Source organism: Gossypium arboreum, chromosome 4 (genome assembly GCF_025698485.1).
Source record: "Gossypium arboreum isolate Shixiya-1 chromosome 4, ASM2569848v2, whole genome shotgun sequence".
In the NCBI taxonomy this organism is placed as follows: domain Eukaryota; kingdom Viridiplantae; phylum Streptophyta; class Magnoliopsida; order Malvales; family Malvaceae; genus Gossypium; species Gossypium arboreum.
Genome location: NC_069073.1, coordinates 41,756,026 through 41,782,242, shown reverse-complemented (window position 1 = coordinate 41,782,242; position 26,217 = coordinate 41,756,026). Strand labels below are relative to the sequence as shown.

The following is a 26,217-nucleotide window of genomic DNA, read 5'->3' as shown; positions in this document are numbered from 1 at the left end:
AGAAATATAGTTACATGCCTAAATTCCTTATTGAGACTAGTTTTAAATGAAATAGACTTCAGGGTTGTTTGAATTGTGTACTGAGAGAAATTCAATTTGTAGTGAACAGAGGTCAGATCAGTCGAGCTGTGTAACAGGGGAAACTTTATCTAATAAACTGTACTAATCGGCTGAACCAAAAATTATAGAAAAAAATTAGCAAAAAGCTTTATGAGTCTAGATTCAGGGAAATTTTACGGATTTGAATTTCGAGTTTTGTAACTCGAGTTATGATTTATTTAGTGAATATGACGCAGCAGAGACAGCTTAATCAAAGTGGAATGAATAGTGAAGTTAAAGTAGATATACTTGAATTGTTGTGTAAACATGTTAGATTTTTTTATTAGTATTTACATACTTACTTACTAAGCTATAAGCTTACTTTGTTTCTCTCTTTTGTCTTATAGTGTTCTTCGGCTTGCTCAGGAGTTAAGGATCGTGAAGATCTATCCGCACTATCATACTTTAGGGTATTTGAACTAAACGTTTTGAATTATGGCATGTATAGTAGGCTTAATTATTTTGTTACGTGTCATATTTGTCTAGGTTTAAAATATTAGTTACAGTACTCGACCAGCTACTTTGTACAAGCCATTAAAGTTGGCTAATATTGTTCAAGACATATGTTATACGATGCACTATCAAATTGGATGACATATTTATATCTCGGTTATGTTTAATAGTATGTGTTATGTTCTGGTAATACCTTGTATCCTGTTCCGGCGACGGTAATGGGTAAGGGGTGTTACATACCAGGTGTGTACATATACTGCACACACAAGTAGATCGGTAAAAGTAGAAATACCAAAAAGCCGAAATGCCAAAAAGTCAAAAGTTGGCTACGGTAGTCTTGCGAGTGCATGAACACTCGTAAGGGGGAAACCGATAGGTTTCCTGAGGCCCAGGGGCAATTCCATGGACTTGGGCTGTTAATTGGCCAACCGGGCCGGAGTAGGCTAAATGGGCTCGATGGGCTGTTGGCCCCATAACAAGAAAAGATTGATAATTAATGCTATTTGATGGAATATTGTATGTGAGCATGACTGTAAATGTGATTTGGGCCTAATGGCCATATGAATGTGATTCGGGCCTAGTGGGCCATAAGCATGTATGTGGACTTGTTTGGGTTTGTAAGGGTTTTCGGGCCTAGTATATGAAAACTACTTAAATAGACATAAAACTTAATTAATTAATTAAAGACCGTGGACAAGTCATAGGGCTAAGGTGTGGTAACGAGTATATGCATGTCTAGGATTGGATCTAGGGAGAGCTTGGTACTTAAGCGGTCTTAATGACTCACCTCCTCTTCTCTGGAATCTTACCTGGTGCATAGTATTCGTTCATCTTAGCTCACAAGGTTTGTTAATGGGCCAACGTAAGTAAAGATTCGTAATAAAGGAAAAATTACGGAAATGCCCCTAAGGGCGAAAATGACCAAAATACGTCCAAGTGTTCAATGTAAGATTTGTGGATGTTACATGTATAACTGCTGCATATATACGATATTCTATTTAGGTTGCATAGGGGTGGGAATTATGTAATGGAGGAAGTATATGAGGGTCGCATGGTTGCTTGACAACCGTGGACCCATCGACGGCTTTTAAGCCCAATATGTGACTGGCAGCTTGCTGCAATGAAGGTAGTTCTGCAACCGAGCTACCATTGATGTGTATCGGTTGGGTGGGTCAATATTTATATCCCCACAAGATGTGTAACGGGGGACATAGCTAATGTATCCCGGTTGGATTATTGGGGTGGGCTGCACTGCATTGCATTACATGTTGTACGGTGATTGATGAATGCTTGTTACTCATCGAGGGTTGTACACACTGAGTTTTTGAAAACTCACCCCCTCTTTTATTTTTCTCAGGTGATGCTCAGTAGGAGGCTCGATGTCTGGAGGGACTTTAGGTGGCCAGCTAGCAAGACAACTTGGACTTGTTTTAAAAGCGTATAGGTTATTGGTTTATTAAGTAATCTTTTATTTAGTCAGGAATGTAATAAGGCCTCCCCTTTTGTTATTGTTTGGATTTTTTTTTTAATTTCGTGCGTTGTAATTATAAGAAGTGGAACATGGATTTTCTAAATTATAGTTTTCTTTTAATACTACGTTTCCGCAACTAAATTTCTAAAGGATAAGTTTTCTTTAATCAAATGTCTTAAACAAAGCTTCGCAATAGAAAAGATTTTTTACTAAGTAGTTAAGATGTAACTTTTTAAGGAAGGGTTTTCAATGAAACAAGGTTTTCACTAAAACACTTCAATGTAACACACCAGATTCGGCCATAACGTCCAGGTCGGGTTTGGGGTGTTACAATAAGGCTCAGACTACTTCGATAGCGAGTGTGGGTAATGCTCAACCTAGTAGACCTGAATGTCCACATTGTGGTAGACGTCACCCCGGTGAGTGTCGGGTAAACGATCGAACTTGTTTCAAGTATGGTTCCCAAGATCACTTTATTAGATATTGCCTTGAGATGGTTGTAAAAGAGAAATTTTAGAGTGCAAGATCGGGTAATATTGCTTCTAAAAGGAGGCCATAGAGAAATCTGGGAAATGGAGCGAGTAGTAAGAGTGCATCTAGAGATCCAACTTTGAGATCGGAGGGTAGAGCACCTGCGAGGACTTATGCCATTCGAGCTCGTGAAGAGCTTCATCTCCTGATGTGATTGCGGGTATTTTTTCTTTTTATGATACTCATGTTGTTGCTTTGATTGATCTAGGATCAACCAATTCGTATGTTTGTATGAAATTGGTATCTAGTATGAAAATGCCTATTATGTCTACAGAATTTGTGATAAAAGTGTCGAACCTTCTAGGCAAGCATGTGTTAATTAACAAAGTATGTAAGAATTGTCCTTTAATGATTAAAGGTCACTGTTTTCTTACAAATCTTATGCTTTTGCCATTTGATGAATTTGATGTAATTCTTGGTATGGATTGGTTGACCATTCATGACGTGGTAGTAAATTGTGGAAGAAAAATTATTGGCTTGAGATGTGAAAGTGGTAATATTCTTCAGGTTGAATCAGATGAATTGGATAGATTGCCAGTTGTGATCTCTTCTATGACAGCTCAGAGGTGTATGAGAAAAGGGTGCAAATCTTATCTTGCCTTTGTGTTGAATACCAAAGTTTCTGAGTTAAAGATTGAGTCAGTGCTGGTAGTATGTGAGTATTCTGATGTGTTTCTGGAAAAGTTGCCTGGATTGCCTCTAGTTAGAGAAGTTGAATTAGGTATTGAGTTAGTCCCTAGCACTGCACCTATTTCGATTGCTCCGTACAAAATGGCTCCAACAAAATTAAAAGAGTTGAAAGCTTGGTTGCAAGAGTTGATGGATAAAGGTTTTGCGAGACCTAGTTTTTCTCTGTGGGGTGCACCAGTATTATTTGTGAAAAAGAAATATGGCTCTATGAGACTTTGTATTGATTACCGACAACTCAATAAAGTGACCATAAAGAATAAGTATCCTTTGCCAAGAATAGATGATTTTTTTGACCAATTGAAAGGGGCCACATGGTTTTCAAAGATAGACCTGAGGTCCAGTTACTATCAGTTGAAAGTTAAAGACTCGGATTGCTGAAAACTGCATTTTGAACGAGGTATGGTCACTATGATTTTTTGGTTATGGCTTTTGGTTTAACGAATGCTCCCACTGTGTTTATGGACTTAATGAATCGGATTTTTAGACCATATTTGGATAAGTTTTTTGTTGTTTTTATTGATGATATATTGATTTATTCCCGAGATGAATCGAACATGCCGAGCACTTGAAAACTGTTTTAAAAACTTTGAGAGACAAACAAATTTATGCTAAGTTTAGTAAAAGTGAATTTTGGCTTCGAGAGGTCGGGTTTTTGGGGCACATTATTTCGGGTGATGGTATTCGAGTTGACCCGAGTAAGATTTCAGCAATTGTTGAATGGAAACCGCCAAGGAATGTATCCGAGGTTAGATGCTTTTTAGGCTTAGCCGATTATTACATACGATTTGTTAAAGGATTTTCCATGATTGGTACTCTGATGACAAAGTTGCTACAGAAGAATGTTAAGTTCAAATGGTCAGAAAGATGTCAATGGAGTTTTGAGACGTTGAAGGCATTGTTGACTGAGGCACTGGTTTTAGTACAACCTGAGCCAGGAAAAGAATTTGTGATATATAGTTATGCATCATTGAATGGATTGGGCTGTGTGCTTATGCAAAAAGGTAAAGTGGTAGCTTATGCCTCAAGGCAATTGAAACCACATGAGAAAAATTATCCGACACATGATTTGGAGCTAGCAGCCATTGTGTTTACATTGAAGATTTAGAGACATCATTTGTATGGTGAGAAATGTCATGTGTATACAGATCATAAAGGTTTAAAGTATTTAATGACTCAAAAGGATCTGAATTTACGGCAAAGGAGATGGTTGGAATTGTTAAAAGATTACGAGTTAGTGATCGAGTACCATTTGAGAAAGGCGAATATGGTCGCTGATGCTTTGAGTAGGAAGTCATTGTTTGCTTTGAGAGCCATGAATACTCAATTGACCTTATCCAATGATGGTCCGATTCTAGCTGAGTTGAGAGCTAGACCGATATTTCTACAGCAGATTTGTGAAGCTCAGAAACGTGAAAGTTATTTACAAGCTAAAAGAGTCCAGTGTGAATCGGGTATTGAATCAAATTTTTGTATTGGTTCTGATGAGTGTTTGATGTTCCGAGATAGGATTTGTGTTCCCAAAGATACCGAGTTGATTCGGAAGATTTTGCATGAGGCAAACAGTGGTTATTTCTCACTTCACCCCGGTAGTACAAAAATGTATAATGATTTGAAGCAATTGTATTGGTGGTCGGGTATAAAAAGAGATATTTCCAAGTTTGTTTTGAGCTGTCTGATTTGCCAGCAAGTAAAAGTTGAACACCAAGTACCTTCAGGTTTACTTCAGCCTGTGATGGTTCCCGAGTGGAAATGGGATAGAATCACTATGGACCTTGTGATGGGTTTGCCCTTGACACCGAAAAAGAAAGATTCCATTTGGGTTGTGGTTGATAGGCTAATAAAGTCGGCTCATTTTATTCTGGTACGTACCGATTACTCACTTGATAAGTTAGCTGAATTGTACATTGGTGAAATTGTTAGATTCCATAGAGTTCCTATCTCAATTATATCGGATAGAGATTCGAGGCTCACTTCGCGATTTTGGAAAAAGTTGCAAGAAGCTTTAGGTATAAAGTTGAACTTTAGTACCACTTTTCACCTGCAAACTGATAGTTAATCTAAACGAGTAATTTAGATTCTTGAGGATATGTTCCAGTGTTGTATTCTTGAATTCGAGGGTAGTTGGGAAAATTATCTACCTTTGGTAGAATTTGCCTACAACAACAGTTTTCAGTCGAGTTTGAAAATGGCACCTTATGAGGCACTGTACGGTTCTAAGTGTCGAACACCATTGAATTGGACTGAACTCAGAGAGAATTAGATTTATAAGGTCGATTTAGTCAGAGAAACCAAAGAAAAAGTAAGGGTAATTTGTGATTGCTTGAAAACTACTTCGGATAGACAGAAATCCTACGCGGATTTGAAACAGAAAGAGATTAAGTTCCAGGTCGGTGATAAGGTATTCCTAAAAGTGTCATCATGGAAGAAAGTTCTCAGATTTGGCCGGAAGGGCAAGTTGAGTCCGCGTTTTATTGGAACGTATGAGATTACCGAAAGAATAGGGCCAGTAGCATATCATTGACTTTGCCATCTGAATTGGAAAGGATTCACGATGTGTTCCATGTGTCTATGTTGCACCGACACCGATCAAACCCTTCACATGTGATTTCACCGACAGAGTTTGAGATTTGACCGGATATGACTTATGGCGAAGAGCCGATTAAGATTTTGGCTCGAGAAGTCAAACAGATGAGGAATAAAAGTATAACCCTTGTGAAAGCATTATGGAAAAGACATGGGGTTGAAGAAGCTACATGGGAACACAAGGAAACCATGAGAAAACAATACCCAAACCTTTTTACCGGTAAGATTTTCGGGGACGAGAGCTGTAACATCCCGATTTTGGGCCTAGTCGAAATAGTGGTTTTGAGACCACAAATTCAAAGTAGAAATAATTATTTTTCGAATGTGTTGAGGTCTATGATATGTTTTCGTGATTGTGTGAAAATTTCATGAAGAAATTTTATTGATAAAGTGTCCAATTTGACATGTAGGACTAAATTGCAAAAGTTGCAAAATATGTCATTGAAATAGCTATGGATTAGTAATTAGATGTCCTTAAATAGCAACTTGACCAATTTCTATTTTTATGAACAAAAATGGGCATGAATTAGTAAAATTTGAAAGTTTAGCAAAAAGGGCATTTTTGTCATTTGGTTAATAAAAGAATTAAAAGGGAAAATGAAGCAAAAATCATGTCCATCTTCAACCTCTTGTGTCGAAAATTCTAAGGAACCATAGCTAGGGTTTCTTCACTTTTCAAGCTTGATTGTAAGTCAATACTAGCCCTGTTTTTAATGTTCTTTACATTTTTGAAGTACTCGTAACCCGATTTACTTATTTCTAGCCATATTTTGAAGTAGAGTTCATGTTTGAAATTTGACCCATGTGTGACATGCATGTTTTTTGATGTTTATGTGATGTGTGATAAACGGAAGAATATGAATATGTGATGTGTGATAAATATCTTTTACTAAGTGGTTTTTGGTGAAAACACCTAAAAATGACCTTTTTGTAAAAGTTGTAAAAATGGGTAGTAGAAATGTGATTTGATGAAAATGTGGGTTGGTACATGCATGATATAGGTTTGGCTAGGCAGGGGTGTTACATTTATGGCCATTTTTCCAAAAATTCATTAAAACCCAAGAAATCCTTAGCGATACTTCAAAAAAAGTTTAGAAACCTCTTAATCATATCAAACCTATTGATTAACACTTTGAAATCACATTTTTACTCGAAAATCTGAGATTCACCATTAACGACCCTATTTTCGGCTTTTAATCAAAACATGCAATTTAATGACTAAAAATTCAGTTTCAATGGCCTAACAACATTAAAAGCTAATGGGTAGACGATAAGTTACCTTTGATGGAAGAAAAACGAACTTTTATCGAAAACCCAGAAAACCCAAATGCAAAGAAAAATATGAAATTAATGGAATTTTGGATGTTTTCTTCAAGATATATGAAGGTTTAATGATTAGGGAATGATGGCAATCAAAAGATTGAAGATTTAACAAATAAAATCGATTGAGAGATTTGGGAGAGCAAAAGGACAGAAAACACAAGCTTTGGAGAGAAAACTATAGTGAAATAAAACTAGGAATGGGGATTTTTAGGTTGGGTTTCAAATTTTGGTAAAACTGCAACATAAATGCTCATAATTTTGACCCTGTTACAAATCAGTCCTTTTTCTAAAATTAAAGGTCTCAAACTCATTTTCAAAGTTTGATTTGATTTTCTAAAACCCATAGTCCAAACATTACCAATAAACCATGTCGCAAAATTCCAAATACTCTAAGGCTAAAATTCCTAAAATACACCTAAAACTCCTAGGCCATATTTTGGGTTGTTACACCCTTAGTAAAGGTACTACGGAGGAATCACAACATTGAGGAAGCCACTTAAGAAAGGGAGAGCACAATGAAAGAATAGTATCCACAGTTGTTTTTAGATATGAATTTCGAGGATGAAACTTCCTAAGTAGGGGAGAGTTATAACATCCCGCTTGATGAAATGTAGTGCTCGAGTATTGTTAATTGAACTGAGGTTTATGGTGTCACCCCAATTCTAGTAACCAATTGAGTTAATTAAATTAATTGGGGGGTTGTATGATGCAATTTTCCTAATATGAAATATGTTGGACGGTCTTGGACAACAAAATTTCATGGTTTCATTTAAATTGTCTAAAGGCATTTTAGTAATTTAGTTATTAAAAAGGTTAAAAACAAAAGAAAACGAAAGTAAAAATATTCACTTTGTGCAACAGCTTATAAACAGCCATTAAAATACATTTTTTGAGTTTTAGTTTCATGTAAGTCCTTCTAAACTTGGTTTCTTGTTGAAATCTACTTATGGCTTACCTCTGTTTTTGAAACGGTCATGGTTCATAAAAGTTTCTATTGATGTTTGTGAGGTTTTTTTATGTTGAATGAAAGCTTGGTATGTAACACCCTATTACCCATCCCGCCGTTGGGTCCGAGCAGTGGGATGCCACATTCGTTACCGAGAGAACAACCATCATTTGTTCCATAAAATTCATATCATATATTCAGACCAATAGCCATGACATGATTAATATATGCTCAAAATAAAAAATCTTGAATTATAAAATAATTCTCCAACTAAACTTAATATATCATAAAATCTTATAGGTACATGCCGACAAAAAATAGTACAAAAAAATCACGAACTCAATGAATGCGGGATTTTCTGCTAGATATTGATAAGGAGTGCACACGATTGAACCTAACCTGCACGAGGAGTACAAATTAAACACTGAGTAATCAACTCAATGACATTTCTATAACTAATATTGTAAAATGAGAAACTATGTAATGTCAAAAATAAAAATCAAAGGTTCATAAGCAGTTTAGTATGTTCAATTATATTACAAGACATAATTCTTTCTTATCGAATTTTTAGTCATACCGTCTGGTTGTCACATATTCATCTTCAACTCCCTGACCTGTAGATTCCAAAAATGCAATTAAATATAGAATAATCGTTTACATTCACATATTAGAAATATCCAGCTTGGATAGCACTTAATCCTCAAATATGACATGCTTCCAAGTTGTGCATTTTAGGACAGTAGTGTAAATTAAAACTTGAAAACTCAAGGAAGTTAAGGTTTAATTTATCTTCTTGCAATTTAAACCAAAACCGAAAATGTAATGGTTTAAGAACCTTACCAGCATACAACATCACAACTTAACACATGAGAAACTACAAATTTACCATTCGAAAAACTCACTTTTGATCATCATTAACAGTAGCAATTTAATTTATCGAACAAGGATATTTTAAACGTTAACTTAAGCATTTTCGAACAACACTGACAACAACCCATTTAGTTAATGAAGTCAACATAATCGAACACCATAAAAATGGGAATTTAACGGCTATTACAAGCATCATACAAAATGTCATAACTTGTGAGATTTAACAAACAACTTTTCACCATTAATTCATCCAAGGACAGTTGACATTTAACAAGTAAAAGAAAATGGAACTTAATTCATCCAAGGACAGTTGACATTTAAGAAGTAACAGAAAATGGAACTTTACTTTACTTAAAGCATCATTTTAACATCAAATTTTATGAACATATTTTAGATATTAAAGTTGTCGAACCCTCCTTGTCAATTCATCAATTTAACACACATAAAATAATTTTATGAGAACTTACAAAAAAACTTCCAAGATGGTTTCCTACACTTTAACCCTCCACCATTTCAAGCACACTCACATGGCAAAACAAATTAGTTAAATCTACAAATTGTCCTGTTTCTGCATTCAGATACTAATAATTTCAGTATTTATTCAACTTGAACAACCTTAAGTGTAAAGTTCAGTCAGCTTTGTCCATTGTATTTTTTTTATATACAAATTTTTTAAACTTATGGTGATTATACATTCACGATATGAATCTATTATCAAAATAATAGTATTTGTACTTGAGATACATAATAATAATGAAAGAAACTAATGTCTTTTTATCAAATATTAAGTGCATGTGTCAACCATGTGAATCTAGCAGGTAGTAGTTGAGTTTAAGTTACGAAGTAGGTTCATGAACCTGTTTCTCTACCTGGACACCATCCATTCTGGCCCATGATCTCAAAACAAAAGGAAAAATATAAGAATTCAAGAGAATACCAAGCTCCAAATGAGCTGTTGATCAAATCTGTCAAGCTAAATTCATTTGATCCAAGGAGCAACATTTAGTTATTCATATACCAACTTCAAACATGATAATTTACAGCATTTAAATACCTAAAGTTTCAGCATTTGGACCAGCTTCAGACATGATAATTTGCAGCACATAACATCTAAATTTTCAGCTTACTAACATCATAAATTTACATCCATTTGGACATCATTAGTTAACATTTAACAATTTAGTTTCACATTGTTCAGACCATTTTAATTTCCTGATCACTTGAATGATCTTTAATTAATATTTGGACAGCAATAAGCAACCATCGATCATACCACATAAATGGCTAAGAAATTAGACAGCATGTATGCAAACTAAATGCTTCAGCAGCTCCCTCGACAGACAGAAATTTCACTAAAATTTCACTTAATTCCATTACTCATACCAGCATAAAGATGCAACAAAACAACCAAAGAAGAAAATGTAAAGAACTCACAATCATTTAGTTAATTAAGTAAATAACATATGCAATTGTTGCATTTTTAACAAGTTTAAAGCATCTTTAAATAGGGAAATTAAATGCTGAAAGTCCAGCATTTGGACAGAGGCCAAAGTTGGCATTTAACCTCATAATTCCATATTATTTCAACTGGTAGCTGTCCATCTCCTCAACAAATTTAAGTATATTCAGTTCAGCAATTTCATACTTAAAATTGAGCATTCTTAACAACGGTCATCAACAATTAACTCAACATTTAATCTCTTCAATTTTTCTTTTATTCTGAATAGCCAAACATTAATTTCAAACCTCAATACAATATGCTAATTTAACTACCATGTACCATATACAACTCAAAACAACTAGCATCAACTTGTTTAACTTTTATTTAATTTTTCTTTAAACAACCAAATAACCAAGTGTATAGTCCCAATAAACTTCCAGCCAAAATCAAAAATTTTTAAGTATTAGAATGCACAAAAATTTTAAAGTTTTGGATTCAAGCACTCACCAGAAATTCCAAGCCGAGCCTAGCCTTGAGCAAGCTCTTTCCCCATCTTGCTGCTGCCTTTTCCTTTAGACGACTGGAAGAGGGATTTTCCTTCAATAAGTGAATTTCTTGAGAAAATAAGCTCCCAGCCGAGCCAAACCAAGCATGCAATCAGCTCTCTTCTCCCCCTCTATTCAAACAGTAGCCCGAAAACAAGCAGAAATTTCTTTCATTCCAACCAGCCCCCAGATATATATGAGAATGGAAGGAAGAAAATAAGAATACCTTGGTTTACTTTTCCCCTTCCTTGTTATTGCCGTCCAACTTCTTCCCTCCCCTTTCTTTTTCCTTTTTTTTTTATTTTCCCTTTTATTTCTTTCCATTTTCATGAATTATTTATTATATTAACATACCATTAATGATCTTAATCCCATGACCGTCCACTTTAAAGGAACAAGGGGGGTATAATTGCTACTTTAGTCATTTTAATTTATTTCAATTTATAATTCAACTTTTAACACCTACGTGATTCAATTCCTATACCTTATCAACTCTTAATTCCATAAAAATTACTTATCCAAAATTTAATTCGTCTCTAATATAACTCTGTAATTATTTAATCAAAATATTTACGGGTCAGACTTATAAGAACGGAGTCTCGAAAATATACTTTCCGACACCCCTGACTATCGGGTCGTTACATGGTAGCCATGGTGTTTAGATAGGATGTAACACCCTTAACCCGTATCTGTCACCGAAATAGGGTTACAGAACATTACCATACAAACTAAACATTATACATACATTTCAAACATTGACATAAATTTGATATAAACCATTCATTCACATATTTATTGTCCCTTAATCGAGCCCTCGAGGCCCTAAAAATATTGTAGAAACAATCCGAAACTAAATTGGAAACATTTGGAAAGTATAAGAAAAAGATAGAAAATTTGGACTGCAAGGGTCACACGGCTAAGACACATGCCTGTGTCTCAGGCCATGTAACAATCGAAATAGAGACACACGGTCGTGTCCCAGCCTGTGTCCTTACCCGTGTAACTCTCTGAGTTGGGTCAAATGGCCAAGCCACACACCCGTATGCCAAGCCGTGTAACTCTCTAAATATCCCACACACACCCGTGTGTCAGGCTATGTAACAACCTAACTTGCATGCATTGAAACTTACAGGAGACACACAGTCGTGTCAGCTGGCTGAGTCACACACTTGTATCTCAGGCTGTGTGAACATGAAATTAGCCAAATTCAAGTCATTTCCAACACCAACTCATGCAACCACCTAAAAGAATTTTGAGCACATGATCAAGACATCAAAACATGACCAAAACAAACATGAAATGACCAATTCAATAGTCTAAGATGATTCAACCAATATGCCATACAAGGCACCTCAAATGTAAACATACAAATTTACCTAAACATATATATATACTTGACCACAATTCATTCATAAACATCTAGTTCATTTCCATCTCAAAACATACCATATCTTGACCTATACCATTTCAACATAAACTTATCATTTGAGCCATACCATTCATGCATCACAAGCACTAAAATGCCACATTTCAACTATCATAAAAATGGTACCAACCAACTTATACATACCAAAATCAACATCTAAGCATTCAATTAAACATTAAACACAAGTCCACTAGCCAAAACATCAAAAGCTACCGATATATTTGCTGGAAAGTGTGATAATCTCTAACGAGCTTCCAAACTGATCAAGCTTTCAATTATCTATAAAATATAGGAAAGAAAATTACGTAAGCACATAATGCTTAGTAAGTTCGTAAAACATGAACATAACTTACCATTTCAATATATAACATTAAGATTAAATACAACATAATCCAACCACAAGCTTGGCACAAGCCTAAGCACCATCAACAACAACACATGTTAGTGCATTCAAATATAATTCAGTTGAATTAACATAAGGTAAGCCATTATAACTGAGCATACTTCATTTGAACTCATCATTTTCACGAACATAAGTATACTTCCATTGACGATTACCACTTACAGTTAATTTCCTTTTCATGCCCGTTGAACCATTTAGAATATCATCGGATACTCAGTAAAGCTCACACGAAGTGCGCTAAACATATAACCGTAACCTTTCCTTTACATTGTTGCTCACACGAGCTATGAAATGGGTCTTCTCACACGAGCTACGGAGTATCCACAACAAATGCAGGACCTCATCCATCGATAGGACATTTAAGACTAGCACCCTAAACATAAAATCCCTAATGACATGTCATTTGTATCCTATAAATTCCGAAGGTTCAAACAGGGTTCAATAACTATCATGGCATAATTGGATGTTAATCATTCAATTACACAACAACTAACATATTTACATATAATTGAAAATAGCATTAAAAATGATACTTATTCATACGAACTTACCTCAATGATTTGAGCGTAAAAACAAAGTCGACTAATCTGAGGCTTTAGCTTTTCCCTAATCTAAGTCTGTACGTGGTCTATCTTGATCTAAATAGACAAATTCAATTCATTTAATACTTTTATTATTCAATTTAGTCCATATTTCTTTTTTCAAATTTATAATTTTACCCCTAACATTTTTAATTTTTTACGATTTAGTCCTTAAGCTCATAAATTGAAATTTAAGCATTTTAATCCTCATCTCATGCTAGTCGAATTCAATAGGGACCTAAATAAACCCATACAAACCATCATTTCACAAATTTACTATGATTTTTACTAATTTTACAAATAAGTCCCTATATGATAATTTCAACAAAAATCACTTTACAAAACTTATATATTTATCAATAAGGACTCGTAATCTTTCATAAAACATCAAAAATCATGCAAGAACATTCATGTAAAAACCCTATATCTTTAATAGTTTTGCAAATTGATCCCAGGCTAGTTAGATTAAGCTACAACGATCTCAAAAACATAAAAATCATTAAAAATGAGCTCAAAAATCACTTACTTGCTAAAGGATAGCTTGACCAAATGAAGAACCCTAAAATGGCGTTTCTTTCCTTCTAATTTTTAGTGGAACAAAAGCTTGAAGAAGATGAGTGTTTAATTTTCTTTTATTTGTTTTAAGTTTATTATATTAATTACTTTATTAACCTTTCATTTAAACTAAATAAAACACCAATTTCATGCCCATCTTTGTCCACTAATAATATGAATAGTCTAATTATTATGTAAGTCCATTCACATTTAAGTTTCATAATCATTTAACCCTTTTAACAAATAGAACTCTATTTTTGCACCTTTTATGATTTAGTCCTTTTTACGTGATTAAACATGCAAACGTTAAAATTTCTTAACGAAATTTTTATATGACCTTACTGGCATTCCATAGACAATAAAATAATAATAAAATAATAATTTACTCATCAAATTTGTGCTCCCCCGAAATTATTGTTTCGATTTCATTGAAAATAGGCTGTTACATAGAACTAGTTTATAAAGTGATTTTTGATAGTTTTGCGAAGGAACAAATTGAAAATATGTAAAATTTAACATGAAATTTCTAAAATTATGCATTTTATGGAATTAATAAAGTTTATTATTGAGATTGGAATGAAAACAGAGTTTATATTTAAAAGTTAAGTTAGTTTCGGTTTTAGGAATTAAATTGTAAAGATTTCAAATTTGAGGGTAATTATGAAAATTTTTCCAAAAAAGAGTTATATGCATAATTCTGAATATTATATGAATTTAGAATTAATGATTGGCATTAAATTATCATTTAGACCAAGAACCGGAACAAAATCGCGGAAAAAAGAACTACAATTCAGTCATTGACTTTTGTTTTACTTTGGTTTCAGTGCCTGGCAAGCCCGTAACTTGGTTAATTCAATTAATTATTATTTTGATAAATTATTATCTATTTTTGTATATATGTGAATCAATTTTTTTGGCTTGAAGGAAACGAACAAGACTATAGTTGAAAGACACTATAACACTATACTGGAACTGAATAGGACCATAGGTGAAAGAAATTATCGCATTATATCAGAAATAAGTAAGACCATAGTTGAAAGACGTTATGGCATAATGATTATAATGAGTAAGACCATAGCTAAAAGACGTTAGGGCATCACAATTCTAACGAGTAATACCATAGCTGAAAGACGTTATGGCATCATGATTGTAACGAGTAAGACCATAGCTAAAAGACGTTATGGCATCACAATTCTAACAAGTAAGACCATAATGAAAGATGCTATGGCATCATGAGTCAGACGAATAAGACCATGGTTGAAAGACACTATGGCAACACGACGTAAAAATGTATAAGACCATAGTTGAAAAACACCATGGCATTAAGACGAGAATAAATAAGACCATGATTGAAAGACACCATGACACCCTCCGATTATTTGCTATTCATGTAACACATTTCAGGTGAGGTATGTATCGTAAGTATGAATATGAGTTGAACGCTTGACTAGTATAGTTTGATTATGAATGTTAATGCCATATGTGATTATATGTTTCATATGTTTATAAATATGTTTGCCTTATGTGATTATATGTTTCATAGGTCTATAAATATGTTAACTCCTGATGTTGTGGCGTGTTTAGGGAATTAAATGGTTATATGATTATTTTTCAAGTATTTGATGTTATTTCATTTTATTCAACAGACGATTTAAGTTTTAATGAATGGATGCATATACAAAATGAACTATGTTATGGAAACATAGAATAGAAAATGCTGGTATATGAATATGAAATTAAAATGGAACAAATTGAGTAATAGACTGAGGAATTATGTATTGAATTCCATATTGATATATATCATGTTCAATTGATTGGATATGCTCTTTAATACACCTACTAACCTTGTGGTGTGTTGTGAATTGGAAGGAAAAGTATGCATAAATTTAAAAGAGTAATGGTTTAATGGTTTAATCATTTATGCTCGGCAAGTTAAGTTTCCTTTATACGAACTTACTAAGCATTGGTTGCTTATGTTGTTGCTTTTCCTTGTATTGTAGATTGTTAGAAAGCTCAAACGGTTGGAATCAAGTCGGAGTACATTCACACTATCCATCATTTACCTTGATAGAAAATTTGGATATATTGATGTCAAGTTATAAATGGCATGAATTCAGAGTCCTTAAGTTATTTTGTTTATGATTATGTTATTTATTAGTTAGTTTGAGTAAGCTTTGTGGGTTATAAATGTTTAGTATCTTTGGTGTATGTTTAAAACTTGATGTGCTTTTGGTCATTAGCTAAATACCTTTAGTGATTAGCTTGATTTATGGTAAACATATGTGATGAAATGGTGACTTTGATAATGTCTTGTAAATATTGAGCATAGATTTGTTTGGACGTTTAAATTGTGGTACTAATGAAGGTACATTGGATAAGCAATTAGATCAAATGAGATGTGTGTTATGGTCACTTTATTCATGCCTCTTAAAAGCAAATGGCTTATGGGTTAATATTATGAAAAAAAATGGTTATTTGGTATGCTAGAAATGTGCTAAATGATTGATTTTGAAAACTTGAAATGAAACAATGTTGATTTTTATTGTGGTACCTATTGTTTGTACATTGGCTAGAACTTATAGATTGAATGATTTGGTATATTTAAGTGTGTTTAGTGAGTGTTTTAGTCAATTGAATGTATGTGTAAATGGTGTATCTTGATGGGCAAGAATAGGTATTGAAATGGCTTATTTTAGGGACTAAAGTTGGACTACACGGCCTGGGACATGAGCTGACACACGATCGTGTGCCACACACAATCTCCTCACACAGTTGTGTGTCATTTAAATTTTAGGTGTAGGATAAAGCACATGGTCACAGAGAGTTACACGGCTTGGTGACACGACCGTATGACCCAAATTCGAATATACACACAATCAAGCACATAGCCCGCAACACGACCGTGTGGCCCTATTTCAAATGCATACATGGGTGGACACATGGGCTAGGAAACAACTGTGTGTCCCTACTTCAAATGTTCACACGGTCTGGGCTATGCCACACGACCGTGTGACCCCTGTTTCTCAATTTTTCATTTTTTCCAAAAAATTCTATTTTGATTCAAATTGATCCTAATTGTTTCTAAATTGTTTTTAGGGTCTCAAAGGCTCGATTTAAGACCCATAATAATATTTATGCTATAATCAAATTATGTTATCAAATGTTAACAAGTAAATTATTTATTAAGTTCTGCTTCGATTTTAGATGTTCAGAATTGTATAGTAATACTCTGTAACCCTAATCTGACAATGAAGACGAGTTAGGGTGTTACATTTAGTGGTATTAGAGCTACATTTTAGTTGGTTCTTGGACTGAATATATCATGTTTGGAGTTTAGAAATACATGTCATTTTATAACCTATGAATGTGTGATGCCTTCTGACTTAAGGGATTATGTTCTTTTTATAGATAAAATATGTCTTTCAACCGAGCCAATTCTATAAAGTTGAAATCAATTCTCAAGCCTCTGATTTAGGGGCTATTTTTTTATGTGCTGAAATCCAAGAGTTTAAAGAAGAGGTTCTTAATGCTTTTCTTAATAATGAATGATATGTTTAATGTAAATGTGAGAGAATCAATTTTGTGGCTCTATGACCTCCACCCCTTCATCCTCAAAATCCTATATGACAAAAAATTTACAGGATTTCTGTTTATTAAGTACAAAAGTGTGGTGTTGAAGAGTTTAGAGGTAAAGTGCATGGTGATTCAGCCAAAGTTGAGTACTGGTCAGCAAATACAGAGGGTTCTAGATGAAGAGATATATCTTTTTGAAGACTATTTGAGACGTGTTGGATCACTATTAAATAAAGAGGTTGTTTATGAGTGGTTGACTTTAATTACGGATGTTATCGTGTGTGAATATAATATGTGAATATGCAAGTGTAGACGTCGAATCAAGTAATAAAATAGTAAGCAAGATCGTCACCTTAAGGATCAGATATGATTAATTCAATTAAGCTATTACTATAAACTATATGAATCAAGCTGTGGCAAAACAGAATAATAATTTGTAGAGGAATAATCACGTATGCAATATTAAAATCAACTAACCAGGTTAAAATGTTGTGGCAAAGATACATAGACAAAGTTGAGAGGATCTACGCTGTTGAATAGGAAGGTTGGGATTATTAAGATTCTTTCCTTATAACACAATAATGCCATGGAAAAATATTAATCAATCTATTATTTATATTAATCTAAGGTAGTCTGCTTCTTTCGATAGTTAGACTCAAGCTACCCTACCTAAGGCTTTGCATGTCTACAAGCTTTAAGAAGGATACCCAGCACTGTTTCTTCCTTTTTCTGTACAAAAAGTAGATCTGTGTCTAGAGTGCTACGTCAAATAATCATTTGTATCATTCAATCACAATCCAATTTGTATCATTCAATCACAATCCAACTCATCTAACCTTTTCAGAATTAAATCAAGTTTATGAACATACCAAACATTCATCTATGTTTAGAGATTGCATGCATACATTTTAAAATAGCGTAAATTGAATGAAATAGTAAATCTAATCAGGATAATGCCTTGGTCATTAAAGGAACTAAAGATTCATCCAGTAATCCCAACCTGATGAGATTAGCTCATAAGTTAGAATTAAAATTCAAAATGAAAGTATCATTCAACATCATATTTCCACAGTTAAAATTCACAGAAATCAATTAATATAATAAAGGACGAACTTTAGAAAGCTCTCGGCAATCCAGCCCTCAACTCCAGTGCTGCAATATCTTGTGAAGGCTAGGGTTGAATGCTTCTCCTTCTTCCTTGTGTTGTTACTCTGTTCCTTAGCTGCTACCTTCTTTCATTGCGTCTCTAGATCTCCCACGAGAAATTTTGTGAGAGGAAAAACCATCTCTTTCCTCTCTTTCTCTTTCTTCTTTTTATAGGGTAGGTTCCCCTCTCAGCATACACCCTTTTCTCCCTCTTATTTAGGCGGATATTTTAGGTACAAGTACAACTGGCTGATAGTGGCACGAATTGACTGTAGTAGCCCGTTTTGAGTGAAATCAGAACAGTGGTCTCGAGACCAAAAATTTGATCAGTAAACTATTATTTTAATGTCTATGTGTTGTTAGTAAGGTCATATTAAAATTTCGCTAATAAATTTTAATGTTTGCATGCTTAAATAAGTGAAAAGGACTAAATCCTAAAAGGTGAAAAAGTGCAGTTCTCATAGTAAAAAGGATCAAATGGCTATGAAACTTTAAAGTGCAAGGACTTAGATGGTAATTATACCATTTGTGTGGTTAGTGGACATACATGGCATGGTTTCATTAAAATTTTAATAAGTTATAAAGGTAAATGTAGTAAATAGTAAAATAAAACTAAAAGAAAAGGATATCATCTTTTTTAATTTTTCTTTTCCAGTGAAATTAAGCATAGGAATCCACTATTTAAGCTTAGGGTTCAGTTGAGCCCTTTTAATTGCATGGTATGTAATTTTGTCCCATTTTTAATGATTTCTATGTTTTTAAGATCGTTGTAGCTTAATCTAGCTAGCCCAAGGATCAATTTGTAAATCTGTTAAACATTTAAGGTTTTTCCATTAATTTTCTTGCATGATTCTTGATGTTTAATGGAAGATTATGACTTCTTTTTGTTAAATAAACAACTTCTGTAAAGTGATTTTTGATAAAAATGCTATTTAGGGTCTTATGTGTAAAAATGGTAAAAATTCAAGGTAAATTTGTAAAATGATGATTTCTATGGTTTGATATAAGTCCCTAGAGAAATTGGCTAGCTTGAGAAAAGGATAAAAACGCTTAGATTTCAATTTATGAGTTTAAGGACTAAATTGTGAAAAGTTAAAATATTATGGGCAAAATAGTAATTTTGCAAAAAATATGAAATGTGAACTAAATTGAATTCTAGAGATGTTAAATGGATTAAATTTATCTATTTCGATCAAGATAGACCACGTATGGATTTAAATCGAGAAAAGCTAAAGCCTCGGATTAGTCGACTTCGTTTTTACACTCTAATCGTCGAGGTAAGTTCGTGTGAATAGTTATCATTTTAATGCTATTTCAAATAATATGTTAATATGTTATTTATCATATAATTGAATGATGTATATCCAAAACAATCCTATGGCGGTTATCAAGTTCCGGTTGAACCTTAGGAACTCTTAGGATACAAATGGTATGTCATTAGGGATATCATGTTTCGAGCGTTGGTCTTGAATGTCCTACCTATGGTTGAGGTCCTGCATTTGTTAAGGATACTCCATAGCTCATGTGAGTAGCATCGTGTAGCTTACATTCAGACCCACAGCTCGTGTGAGCAACAATATAAAGGAAAGGTTACAATTATCTGTTAAGCACACTTCGTGTAAGATTTCCTGAGTATCCGATGATATTCTAAATGGTTCAACGAGCATGAAAAGGAAAGGAATGGTAAGGGTTCAAATGAACTATATCATGTAATTATGAAAAGGATTGAAATGGTAAGCTTCAAATGAAGTATGCTCATGTTAATGAAAATGATGAATTCAAATGAAGTATGTTCATGTATAATGGCTAACCTTATGTTAAATTCAAGTGAATTATGTTTGAATGCACTAACTTGTGTTGGTGATGGTGCTTAGGCTTGTGCCAAGCTTGTGGTTGGATTACATTATGCTTATACTTATGTTATTTAGATGAAATAGTCAGTATGTTTCATGTGTTATAAACTTACTTAGCATTATGTGCTTATGTAATTTTCTTTCCTATGTTTCATAGATAATTAGAAGCTTGATTAGTTTGGAAGCTCGTTGGAGATCTATCACACTATCTAGCATAAATATAAGTATTTTTTTCTGTTTTGGTCAAGGTTATAATGGCATGTATAGGTGAACTTGTATTGATATCTAGTTGATGATTTTGGTATGTATAAGTTATTTTGGTACCATTTGATATTGGTTAGATTGTGTCATTTTGGTACTTATGATACATGAATGGTATAGCTTAAATGGTATGTTTGCGATGAAATGTTTATGGTCATATTTGTGGTATGACTTGGTAAAAGTGAGTTATGTTTGATATTAGAAATGTGATCTAATATATACATGATTTGGTAAGTTTGAATCTTTGCATTTGAGGTGCCTTGTATGGCATATTGGTCGAATGATTTTGGACTATTGAATTAGTCATTTCATGTAGGTTTTGGTCATGTTTTGATGCCTTGATTATGTGTGCAAAATGCTTTTAGGTGGTTTCTTGAGTTGCTGTTGGAAATGACTTGATTTTGGTCAATTTCATGTCCATTAGGTCTGCGACACAAGTGTGTAACTCAGTCGTGTGTGACACACAATCAAGTGACTCAGTTGTGTGTCCCCTGCTGCATGCAAATCTGTTACACCACCTAGCACATGGCCTGGCACACAGGCTTGTGTAGTTATTTAGAGAGTTACACGGGCGTGTGGCTTAGCCGCGTAAGGCACACGGCCTGACTACACGACCGTGTGACCCCTGCAATCTAATTTTTCTAACTTTTTCTTGAACTTTTCAATTGTTTCCAATTTGGTCCCAAATTGTTTCTAAGGTATTTCTAGGGCATTGAGCGCTTGATTAAAGGACGTTATGTATGTGATTGAATGTATTTAGATTATGTTTGTAATGATGTATGAAATGTATGTTTTAATGTTTTGCTTTTATGGTAATGTTTCGTAACCTTATTCCGACGACGGATATAGGTTAAAGGTGTTACATTTAGTGGTATTAGAGCTATGATTTAGTCAGTTCTCGAACTGAACATAACATGTATGAGTTTAGAAATACATGCCGTTATATAACCTGTGATAGTGTGATGACTCTTGATTCAATTTAAACTATGTTTCCATATAGATAAAATGTCATCCAACCAAGCTGATTTCAATGAAGTTGAAAGTAACACGCAAGCCTCCATTAATGGGCAACGTCTAGTGATAGTAGGGTCATATTTGAGGGACCATGAGGAGAGGCTAAAGAAGTCTTCTTCCAAATGATGAATGAATGGATCACCGAGTTTGTACGAACGAACCCAATGGCTCAACAACCTCCACCCTTACCTATACCCCAACCGATCCCCGGAGTTCCTCAAGGTTTGGAACCACTACGAACGAGCAAGCCTCCAGTGGATAAAATCCGTAAGTATGGTGTGATATCCTGAATTAGGGCCTAAATGGAATAGTGGTTTCAAAACCACAATTCTGAAGTAGAAAAATTTATTCCGATTAATTTTTATAATTTATTGAGTGATTAGATGCATGTGTTAGAATATCGATAGAAAATTTCATGAATTGCATGTCTAATTTGCCTATTAGGACTTAATTGCAAAAGTTGATAAATATGAGTTTTAGATGTTAAAGGATTTAATTGAAGAGCATAATTGAAGTAGAGGTCCTTAAATGGTAATTATACCATTAGGTTTTCATGGACAAAAGTGGACATACATAGGTAGAAATAACCAAAGTTTTTAATGAAGGGTATTTTAGTCATTTGGTAATTAAAAGATTAAAAAAAGGAAAAAGATGGCAAAATATGTCCATCTTCTTCATTAGGACGAAATTTCAAGGGTTCTCCATAGCTAGGGCTCGTTTCAAGCTTCCAAGCTCCATAGAAGTGATTCCAAGCCCTGTTTTTAATGTTCTTTACGTTTTTGGAGTCCCGGTAACATGATTTAGCTTATTCTAGCAATAATTTAACCTAGGGTTTATATTTGGAAAAATACCCATAGGTGAAATGTGTTTATTTTGATGTTTTATGGTAGAATATGAAGCTTTAAATTGTGTTAAACAACTTTTGCTAAACGATTTTACGTGAAAACGAGTAAAATGACATAATCGGTAAAAATACCTAATGTTTATAACTACATGTTAGAGTGAGAATTTGATGTTGCCATAGAAGGGAAAAATGATCAACGTGTCATAAAACATGATAATTTTGGAAAAAAAAATTAATTTTTGAGCTTTGGGGCAAAAGTGTAAGTATTCAAAAGTTTAGAGGCAAAATTATAATTTTTCCAAAGTTAGTGTTAAGGACTATTTTGATAAATCTGAGTATTAAAGCAGCTAAATGTGTTATTTTAGACCAAGATAGAAGTGGAATCGACCTTGATCAGGGAAAGGAAAAGATTGTGGACTAAATCGCAAAATTTCTTTATTTTGTACCGAGGTAAGTTCAAGTGTAAATGTAGTAACATAATTGTCATTTTAAGTAATTTAATGTTATTTATATGAGATGATGATTAATATCATGAAATATTATGCTTTCTGGTTATTATTGAGTAATATGCAAATTATGTGTGCTACTTGTTAAATATGAATTACTACCGAGTATCGGTTTCGATATTCTGTGGAAGACGGAAAAGATGTGTGATCGAGGAAAAAGACCGTTTGAATCTAGGGAATAGATTAGAATACAAGTGACATGTCACTAAGATAGTTGAGTTCTGAGCTTGTTCAGTTGAGTCCGAGTTCGTGAGATGTAACTAGGCATCCGAACTCGTTGAGTTGAGTCCGAGTTCACTTATGGATGCGAACGCAAAAGCTCGTTGAGTTGAGTCCGAGTTCCCTTCTGGTCAGGTTACATGGTAGCTTGGCTACATAATTTTCGCAGGCTATTGAGTTTGTCTAGCTACGGGTATGGCACTTATGTGCATGAAATCCGTGTATTCAAATCATATTTCGATGTGTTCAACGGGTAAATCTTAAGTGGATAAGGTGAGTACCTAAAACGAAGGTGACATGTTGGTAAATGTGGTGAATGAGAAAATTTGTACAGGTATGTCCTTAACCCTCGAGTTGAGACTTCAATATAATAATAATATGGTAGGATCATGAATGAGAAATATGATATGAATGCTTTGGTGATATTATGCAAATGTGGATTTCGTAGTATTGCATGGTTATGTTACTTGCTATTTACATGTGAACTTACTAAGCAATTATGCTTACTCCCTCCTCTCTATTCTTTATAGTTTTGTCAAGCCAGCTAGGAGATCGGGAACGGTCGGAGGCTCGCTCACATTATCAACAAACTATTTCGGTATAATGACTTGTATATTTTGGGAATATGGCATGTATAACATTATAATCATTTTGTGTATATAATCTTATGATATGGCTCATGGATGGCATGAAAATGTTTGAGAATGATTAGCTATTGGAGTGGCTAATCAAGATTATATTTGATAATACGTATGTTTTATGTGCTGACTAATCTATGGAAATCCATAAAATGGTGAAATTGGCTATAAAATAGAATCACACAGCAGCAGTGACGTGAGTTTAAAAAATCACTAAAAATAGTATAGATCGAATTAGATGATGAATAAAATATTTAATTTAATCTTAATGAATCTATTTTCATGTGGAAGAAACAAAATAGTAAAAGAGTTGTATTTTATGAGATATTTACGTTTTGGTGAAACAGGGTTAGAGCAATTTCTGGATTCCCTATTCTGATTTTAGAAATTCATCATAAATTGTGTAAAAATAATTAGGACCCACACTTTATATGTATGGATTTCTTATTTAGTATATTTCTAATAGAAACAAACTACATGGTCATTGGATCTCTGTACAGGATGAAATTTGATTTGTAGTGCACAGGGGTCAGAGTAGCCGAACCCTGAAACAAGGGAGACTTTAACTAATAAACTGTACTAATTGGCCCTACCAAAAATTCTATAAAAACAGTATTAAGTAGATATATAAGTTTAGTTTCTGGGAAAATTTATGGAATTTGATTTTGAGTTTCGTAACTCGAGATATGATTTTTTTAGCGACTGTGACGCAGATGGACAGTTTACTACGAGAATTGTTTGAACTTGTTTAAATGCTAAAATATGTTTAGTAATGTTTCATGCTCATCTCCGGTGATGGTCTCAGGTAAGGGGGCATTACATTTGGTGGTATCAGAGCTACGGTTTAGTCGGTTCTCGAACTAACGTGGCATATGTACGGGTTTTACTATACATGCCATATATATATTGTGATAGTGTGACAACTCCTGACCTTTAAAATGATTTTTTTCAGTAAATGGATCCCGATCCAGCTGTGGTTGATGATGTAGAGAGCAATGCGCCAGCTCCTGCTGGAGGGGTAGTGCCGACTAAAAGTCGACCTCCTACGGTTGGTCAAGGAGGAGGAGAAAGGGCTCGGGAAGCCTTTCTCTAGATGATGAATGCATGGTATACTGAGTTCTTTTGTATGTACCAGAATGCTCAACAACCTCCCCCACCTCCCCCGATTCCTCAACCAGTACCCTTGATGCCTCAAGGTATGGATCTGATGAAATTTCATGGAACCCCAGTTGATAGAATTCGCAAGCAAGGGGCTGAAGAATTCAGGGAAAATGTTGATGATGATGCTGAGAAAGTAGAATTTTGGCTTGAGAATTCTATTCGGGTATTTGGTGAATTGTTTTGTACACCTGAAGAGTGCTTGAAATGTGCTATATCCTTGTTGAGAGATTCAGCCTATTATCGGTGGAAGACATTGATTTCAGTGGTACCGAAAGAGAAAGTGACTTGGGAGTTCTTTCAAGAAGAATTTCGGAAGAAATACATCAGTGAAAGATTTGTTTATCAGAAGCGTAAAGAGTTTCTCGGGTTGAAACAAGGCAACATGACAGTTACTGAGTATGAAAGGGAGTTCGTTTGATTGAGTAAGTATGCTAGATAATATATTCTTTCATAGGCTAAAATTTGCAGACAATTTGAAGACGGACTCAATAAAGACATTAAAGTATTTGTGGGAATTCTTGAGTTGAAAGAGTTCGTAGTACTTGTTGATCGGGCTTGCAAGGCTGAAGAACTAATTAAAGAAAAAAGAAAGGCTGAGGCTAAGACTAGAAATTTGAAGAAAAGATCGATGAGCAGTGCATTTCCACTGCAATCTAAAAAATCCAGAGATATGTATTCTCGTTCTCATGTTTCGGCCGGACATTCGTATGGGAATCATAAGAAGCAAAATGCGGGTTTTAAATCCCAGACTACTTCTGTGGCTAGTGTGGGAAATTTGAGATTTGTTAGACTCGAGTGCCAACGATGTGGTAGAAGTCACCTTGGTCCATGTTGAACTAATGAATGTTATCAGTGTGGTTCTCCATATCATTTTATTAGAGACTGTCCCGAGAGAATTGAGAAAGAAAAATTTCAGAATGCAAAACCTAGTGGTGCAGTTTCGAGAGGAAGATCTTCGAGAAATGTTGGGAATGAGGCAAGCAGCAAGCATGTAGTCAGAGATTTAGTGTTTAAAACTGAAGCTAGAGCTCCGGTTAGAACTTATGCCATAAGGGCGCGTGAAGATGCTTCATCTCCCAATGTGA

At 34.2% G+C, this 26,217-nt stretch overlaps 1 long non-coding RNA gene across 2 annotated transcripts; it reads right to left on the bottom strand.

The window, feature by feature from the left end:
* Positions 1 to 8,324: 8,324 nt before the first annotated feature.
* LOC128291785 (uncharacterized) lies at positions 8,325 to 11,310 on the bottom strand. Of its 2 annotated transcripts, XR_008281673.1 has the most exons (4): positions 11,179 to 11,310; positions 10,915 to 11,083; positions 8,674 to 8,710; positions 8,325 to 8,495 (listed from the first exon to the last, which is right to left on the bottom strand). It is a non-coding gene; the product is annotated as an uncharacterized LOC128291785 (long non-coding RNA). The 2 variants fall into 2 exon arrangements; XR_008281672.1 differs by having other exon boundaries at positions 10,915 to 11,299.
* Positions 11,311 to 26,217: the final 14,907 nt, after the last annotated feature.